Genomic DNA, 7,624 nt, shown 5'->3' with positions numbered 1-7,624 from the left:
CAAGAATGGGCATGAGTTGATCATTCATGAAGGCTGATTATAAGTAAATGGAGTTCATTATGCTATTAATCTTTGCCTATGTTTGATTGCTTTTATAACTAAAGAAAAATATCAGTGTTTATTTTACCAGTAAACACCTTTACAAGCTTGTAAAATAGTGTTTTATTAACTACATTTTTGAGAGACACCTCTGCTGCTCAGGAAGTTAAGGGAGTTATTGTTGTTGTTATGTGCCATTGAGCCTCTTGCAACTCATAGCGACCCTATGTACAACAGCCCTAAACCCTGCTCTATCCTCTGCCAATCACACTGCTTCTGACACACCCATCCCGATTACCCCAGTCACTGAATCAATCCACCTCATAGAGGTTCTTCCCCTCCTGCACTATCCCTCCACCCTCCCAAGCATGATGTCCCTCTCCAAGGACCGGTCTCTCCTTACAACATGTCCAAAGTATGTCAGACGAAGCCCCAGAATCCTTGCCTCCAAGGAGCAGCCTTTGCTTAATACCATTGTGGACCACTCACCAAGTTAGCTACTTTGCAAATGCTGATTCATTTCATTCTCACAACAACTCTGCTAGATAAGAAATATTATCCACATTTATTATAATAAAAAGATGCTAAAGGACATCAGATGGAATAAAGGACATCAACTAAGGGGGCTTATATGTAACCTAGGCCACTAGCTTAGGAGAAAAATGTTCACTGCATAGTTCAATGGCACTAAATTCCAGGGGATTGAAAGGCATATTGACCTGCTAGACTACGAATCAATAAGCAGTCCATTTCTGTTCCAGGAATCAGCTGTCATAAGGCACATTTTGATAGATGGCCGCCACCCATGTATGTTACAGTAGAATTGCGCTCTTTAGAATTTCCAAAGGTTGATTTTTCAGAAGTAGACCTCCAGCTTTTCTTCAAGATGACTTTGAGTAGTCCAAATTTTCAAGTTTTCCGTTATCAGTTGAGCACCTTAACTGTTTGCACCACTCAGGGTATCCATGTTTAATGCTCTTAGGTACTGGTGAGTTGACTCATAGTGACCCTAAGAGCAACACATCAGAAACCTACTCTTGCCATCCTCATGATCTCCCCCATGTTCAAGGTCATTGTTATGGTCACTGTAACAGAATCTGCTTCTCTTGCTAACTTTCTGCCTTTCCCACCATGATGTCTTGTTCCTGACAATGCACTAAAACTATGTGAGATGAAGTTTCACCTTAATTCTAAGAAGCACTCTGGATATAATTCTTACAAGGCAGATGTTTTTTTTTTCTGTTCTTGTGGCAGTTGATAGGATATTCAAAACTCTTTAGCAACACCAAAATTCAAAGGCTTCAATTCTTCTTTGGGCTTCCTTATTCATTGTTTAACTTTCAAACACATATGAAACAATTGAAAATTTCTTGCTGTAGTGGTGAGGTACTGTGCTGCCCACCCAAAGACAAGCTGTTCGAATCCACATTCTTCATTGTGGAAGAAAGATGGGCAATCTCCTCATGTGCGTTCACAGCCTCTGAAAAGGATTAACAATGAATCAGCTCAAACTTGATGGTATATAACAGGAACAGCAGCATGGCTTGTAGTTGACACACATTGGTTTTTGAATGGAATCCTTGCTTTTTAACATTTTTAAGAGGTCCTTGGCAGCAGATTTCCCCCAAAGAGGTCTTGTGATCTCTTGAGTGCTACTATCATTACATTATTAATTACAGATATGAGTAAAATGACATCCTTGACAACTTCAGTCTTTTCATCATCTATCCATGGTTGGTCCACTGGTAAGGATTTTTGTTTTGTTGATGTTGAGCTGTAATCTATATTGAAACCTGTAGTCTTTGGGGTTTTTTAGCAAGGGACTCACCTCTTACTTCTAACAAGCTATGGTGGCTGATTAGTAAGGGGCTGCACTACAACCCTGAAGGCACACAGTTCAAATCCATCAGCTGTTCTGTGGGAGAAGAATAGACAATCTTCTCCCAGGCAATCAACTGCCTCCAGAAACATGCTGCAATGGGTCAGTTCAGATTCAAAGGCACAAAATAAGACAGCAGCAGAAGTTGGCTTTCTGTACCAAGTGCTTCAAGTCTTCCTCAATTTCAGCTAGCAACGTTGTGTTATCTGAATAACGCAAGTCATTGATGGGTCTTCCTCCAATCTTGATACTGGTTTTCTTTTTCATATAGTACAGCTTCTCAGATTATTTGCCTGGCATGCAGATTAAATAGGTATGGAGAAAGGATACAATTCTGATATAAACCATTCCTGGTTTTAAACAAAGCAGTAAATCCTTATTCTTTTGGAACAACTGTTGCTTCATCCATACATTCTTGGGCTGTGTATAGGCTTCACATGAGAACAATTAAAGTTTCTGGGATTCTCATTTTGCTCAACGTTATCCTGAATTTGTTACGATCCACATAGTCAAAAGCCTATGCATCAAGATAAATGCTTTCTAAATCCAAAAAGAGAAGGTTAGTGGAGATCTGTAAAGACTTTGTCTACAGCTGATGGCTTATCTTACTTGAGGGTCTCTCGCACCAATCACAAAGCTTTGTGTAGACAGCCACTATTGACTGCCCTTCTTCCAATTTTCCCCAGACTTTGCAATTAAGTCTCAAACTTTACACTTGTCATCATCAGCCTCTTTTTACCTTCCAGACCTGCCCCCATTCTCTTAGCTAATTTCCCAGGAGATACATCACTTTCTTTTCAATCTGTTCTTAAGAGCACACTTAGGAGGTTGTAAGAGGCAAAAAATTCTCAATGTTGAATGCTCCTTTTCCTTGTGTTCCTGCTGCAACACTAACTGAGGAATGGAGAAAAGAAAACTAACACACCCCGAAACAAAATTTGTTCTTCAGGATTATTCTATATATAAGGTCAGTGTATATGTTCACTCTGGGTTCTGCCAGTTCTTTGTGTTGAATAGATAATGGTCATGAATCTCCTGCAATGAGGAAAAGTGTCTCTATCAGGACTTAGGTAGTACCCCAGAGCTGCGGGTGTGCACGTGGTATCCCTGAGGACTCAGATCTTCCATGGATGGTGAGTGTTTCAGCTGCATAATTCACTAAACTGTCTTTTCAGTTAGTCCACTGGCACGACTGAGCTTAATTTAAAAAAGAAAAGCTCAGATTCATTGAGTTTTTCTGAATCTGTGTGATCACTGCCTGTCATTTTTCTCTTTATTTCTTTATTTTTTTTTAATTTCCACTGTTGATGCACTGAACAACATCATCACAGAACATCTTCCACGTATTGCATTATGGTATTTCTAACAGGTAACTGTGAAAAGATATCAAATCATAGTATTTTATAATACCCCATTAGGATGAGATTGAGAAGTAAAAGATATCTCCTTTTTGCTAGCTCACATTTTAATAGTGTCTAGAATGATGTCCATGTTTTCCCAATGATTTTCTAGAATGGTTGTGAGTTGCATCATTCATTATAGTCTTAGGATTGATAAAAGCAGGGCCAATACTCAGCTTGTATGCTCCGTGGAGCATTCTAGTTGTTTGAGAATCAATGATTGGCCAGATCCCAGGGCACAATGAGTATCACCCTGGATAAAAGCAAACTTAACTACATCCAATAACTACATCCGACAGCAATCAATCAGTAAATAATTACTGAGTATTGGCAATGTGTCCAGAGCAATTTCAGATTTACTAGGGTACCAAGAGAAGGTCTGATAACAGTGTGGTTAAGTGCTGGACTGATAACGAAAAGATGGGTGTGTTGGAACAAACCCATAGCTGACCCTCCAACAGACTTTCAAAGGCAGTAAATTACATAGAAGGAGATAGATTATCTTTACCTCACAGCATAGCTGGTGGATGTGAAAGAGTCTCACCACTGGGCCTATTAGCAACACTATGATAGATGGAGAAGTGATTGAGATTGTTAACAATTTCAGCATGCTCCATTCCACAATCAACATTCTTGGCACCAGTAGCGAGGGAATAAAAAGATGAATTGCATTATAAAAATTTGCTATCAGGGACCTGTAAAGAGTTCTGAAGAGCAACAGTGCCAGTCTAGAGACTAAGGTGGGCCTGATAGAGGACATGGTCTTTGTGATTAAATGCAATGCACCAAAAAGCTGGATAATGACCAAAGATGACAACATAATTGATTCGTTTGCGTTATGGAGCTGGAGATGAGTACCATGAACATACTGAACATACCTTGTAATGCCAAGAGAACAAACAGGCCTGTTCTAGAGAGGGTGAAACCAAGCTGCTCCTTGGAGGCAAAGATTTTGAAGGTCCATCCTGGAGTATGATGTGCTTGGAAGGGCTGAGGGGCAGCACAGGAGAGGAAGACCCCAGATGAGATGGATTGACCCAGTAACTAGGGTAATGAGGTAAGTGTGTCAGAGGCAGTGAGATTGGCTCAGGATAGAGCAACATTCAGAGCTGTTGTTGTACATAGGGTCACTATGAGTCAGAGTCAACTCCATGGCACATAACAACAATAATCATTATTAATAGAGAAGTGTAATTTTGAGTAGGTAGTGCAATTCCTTACCATTAAGCCACTAATTGAAACTGTGAATGATTTAATCTTACTTGGATCCAAATCAACCTCCTTGGAATCAACAATGAGGAAATCAGGTATATTTCTCTGGGTAGATCCACTGTCAGGGACCAATCCAAAATACTAAAGAGCAGTTATGTCAGTTTGAAGACTAAGGTGCACCTGATCCAGTCCATGATCTTTTCAGTTGCTTGCTATGCATCTGAGAGCTAGACGATGGATTATGAATGACAGAGAAAGAAAGGATGCCTTTGAGTTGTGGCACTGGAGAAGAGTATTGAATATCCAATGGATTGCCAAAATAATGAACAGGTATGTTTTGGAGAAGGTGAAGCCAGAGTGCTCCTTGGAGGCAAGAATAATGATGCTTTATCTCTCCTACTTTGGAGGTATTGCTAGAAAATGCTATTCTTTGTAAAGGGATATCATGCTGGGAAATGTGGAGGGTCAGCGAAAGAGAGGAAGATCCCTGATGAGATGGATTAGCCCAGTGATGCAGCAGTGGCCTCAAGTGTATCATAGATGATAAGGATGGCACAAGATAGGACAGGAAGCAGGTCTGTGGTTCATAGGGTTGTTGTAGGTTATACTCAACTCAACAGCACCTAGTAATAATAACAACAGCAAGCCGTGAGAAGTCCTTGGAGAGGAACTTTATGCTTGGAAATGTGGAGTGTTGGTGAAAGAGAGGAACCATCCACAACCAGATGGATTGACACAGGTTGCTCCAGTGATCTAGTGACAAAGAATTATGCTGTCATGCTACAGTTATGTGGTTCAAATCCACCAGGTGCTCCATGATCAATCTCCTCCCATGCATGGTACATAAGAACAGAATATAGCAGAAATTATGAGGATGGCAAAGAATAGAATAGGGTTAAGATATGTTGTTCATAAGATTGCTATGAGTCCTTCTAAAACCAAGGACTATAAACTTCATTAAAGGAAAGCTTGGAAGAACTCTAGTAGTCCTAATCCACAACATAAACAGTCTTCCAAGTATCCTGAAAAATCTACAACCAGGAGAAGATAAAATAGATGAATGGGACCTTCTAAGAATCAAATCCCTATGGACATCCAAAATCTTCTCCAACAGGGTAAAAAGGGATGCCACAGACTGGGAAAAAGTATTTGGCAATGAAATATCAGATAAGGGACTTATATCTAGAATTTATGAAATACTTGAGCACCACAACAAGATAAGGGTAGATAATCCAATTGAAAAATGGGCACAGGGTTTGAACAGACACTTCACCAAAGAAGACATTCAGATGGCCAATAAGCACATGAGGAAATGTTCAAAATCTCTAGCTCTAAGAGAGATGCAAATCAAAACTATTATGAGATATCATCTCACCCCAGTCAGAATAGCAAAATTTAACAGAACAGAATCTCACAACCAGGGAGCTGTCAAAGATGAATTAACTCACTTGGATCAATCAAATGTGACTGAGAAAACACCTGTAGGCGAAGAGCATCCAGTGGCAGACACTGAGAATAAGGAGAATGAAGTTGAGGAGGTAAAGGAAGAGGGTCCAAAAGAGATGACATTGGATGAGTGGAAGGCTATTCAAAATAAAGACTGGGCTAAAGTAGAATTTAATACGTGAAAACCAAATGAAGATGCTGATGGGCAGTGGAAGAAAGGATTTGTTCTTCATAAATCAAAAATGAAGAGGCTCAGGCTGAAGACTCAGTTATGGACCATCATTTCCAGAAGCCATCAATGATAGAACATCTCAGATGGAGATTAATTTTGGAGACCTAGGACATGGTGGCAGAGGAGGGCGAGAAGGACTTGGAAGTGGTGGTCGGTCCACCAGCAGGACTGATAAGTCAAGTGCTTCTGCTCCTGATGTAGATGACCCAGAGGCATTCCCAGCTCTGGCTTAACTGGAGATGCCATAAAACAACCCTGGCTCCTTTGTGGACCTTCCTCTTTGAGGCTTTGCATGCTTAAGGATCCCAAACAACTACAAAATTTTAAAAAAGGACTGTCATTCATACCATTCACACCTAAAGACTGAATTTTATCTGTTTTGAAAATGAACTTCTCTTGCTACAAAGAAGTAACAAATATGGTAGCAAGTTTTTCTATTTAGAAATGTATTGGTAGCAGGGATGTTTTCATAATTTTCAGAGATTATACATTCTTCATGAATACTTTTGTATTGCTGTTTGCAAATATGCATTTCCAAACTTGAAATATAGGTGTGAACAGTGTGTACCAGTTGAAAGCTTTCACTTCATTTGTGTTTTGTAATTAAGGATTTAGATGTTCTCCCAATAACAAAGTGATTTTAAATATTGGACCTAATAATCAGTTTTAATATCTGCTTTGCATTTTCACATATGGTCAGCTGTGACATGTAAACCTGATTCGTCAAATTTTATGCTGTGTGAAAAACTAACTACTTTATGTATTTTTTTTAAAGCGATATGTGATAGGGTATTATGGTTACCACAAGGGTCCAGAATGAAGGTTGCATAGTGGAGTGTACTTGGTGCCGGGGAATTGTATACCAATGAAGGAATTTTTTCTTTTACTTTTCAAAGAGAGGAGAGAACTGGGGAGAGGGGTGGGCAGGGAGAAAAGTGCAACAATGAATGAATGGAAATCTAAAATCTCTGTAAATGTTCATTAAAAATAATAAAATAAAATTTAAAAAAAGATTGTTATAAGTCCTTCTCTCCTCAATAGCACGTAACAACATTATTAAATAGATGCAAAATAAAGTAACAACAGGTGAGGTTTCTTTTTATAAAAATAAAAGAACCTGTTCTGGTGAGGGAAATAAACACTGTTTTTGGATTGTTAGCATGAGTATAAATGAACACAAATTCATCAGAAAATGAAAAATCAATATATATTTTAAAGATGTGATTATATACATAAAATATATATTCCTTGTTGGCAATATTAAACAATAGTTTTTGTCTGTGAGTGCTGAAAGCGTGAGTGTCCCCCCTTGTATTCTATAAATTTTTAATGAATAAGACCTGCTTTCTAGTGATTAAAGTCATTGTAACTTTGGGAGAGTTCTATGAGGAAAATTTTCATCTATAAAAGAAGATA

General features: G+C 38.9%; 1 pseudogene; it reads left to right on the top strand.

The window, feature by feature from the left end:
- The first annotated feature begins 844 nt into the window (after positions 1–844).
- On the top strand, positions 845–6,441 carry LOC102844582 (annotated as a pseudogene).
- Positions 6,442–7,624: the final 1,183 nt, after the last annotated feature.

The sequence above is a fragment of the Elephantulus edwardii genome, unplaced genomic scaffold (assembly GCF_000299155.1).
Source record: "Elephantulus edwardii isolate Elephantulus edwardi_28Jun2011 unplaced genomic scaffold, EleEdw1.0 scaffold00039, whole genome shotgun sequence".
Taxonomy (NCBI): Eukaryota; Metazoa; Chordata; class Mammalia; order Macroscelidea; family Macroscelididae; genus Elephantulus; species Elephantulus edwardii.
Note: the sequence above shows the minus strand (reverse complement) of the source record. Positions and strands in the feature narration are given on the sequence as shown.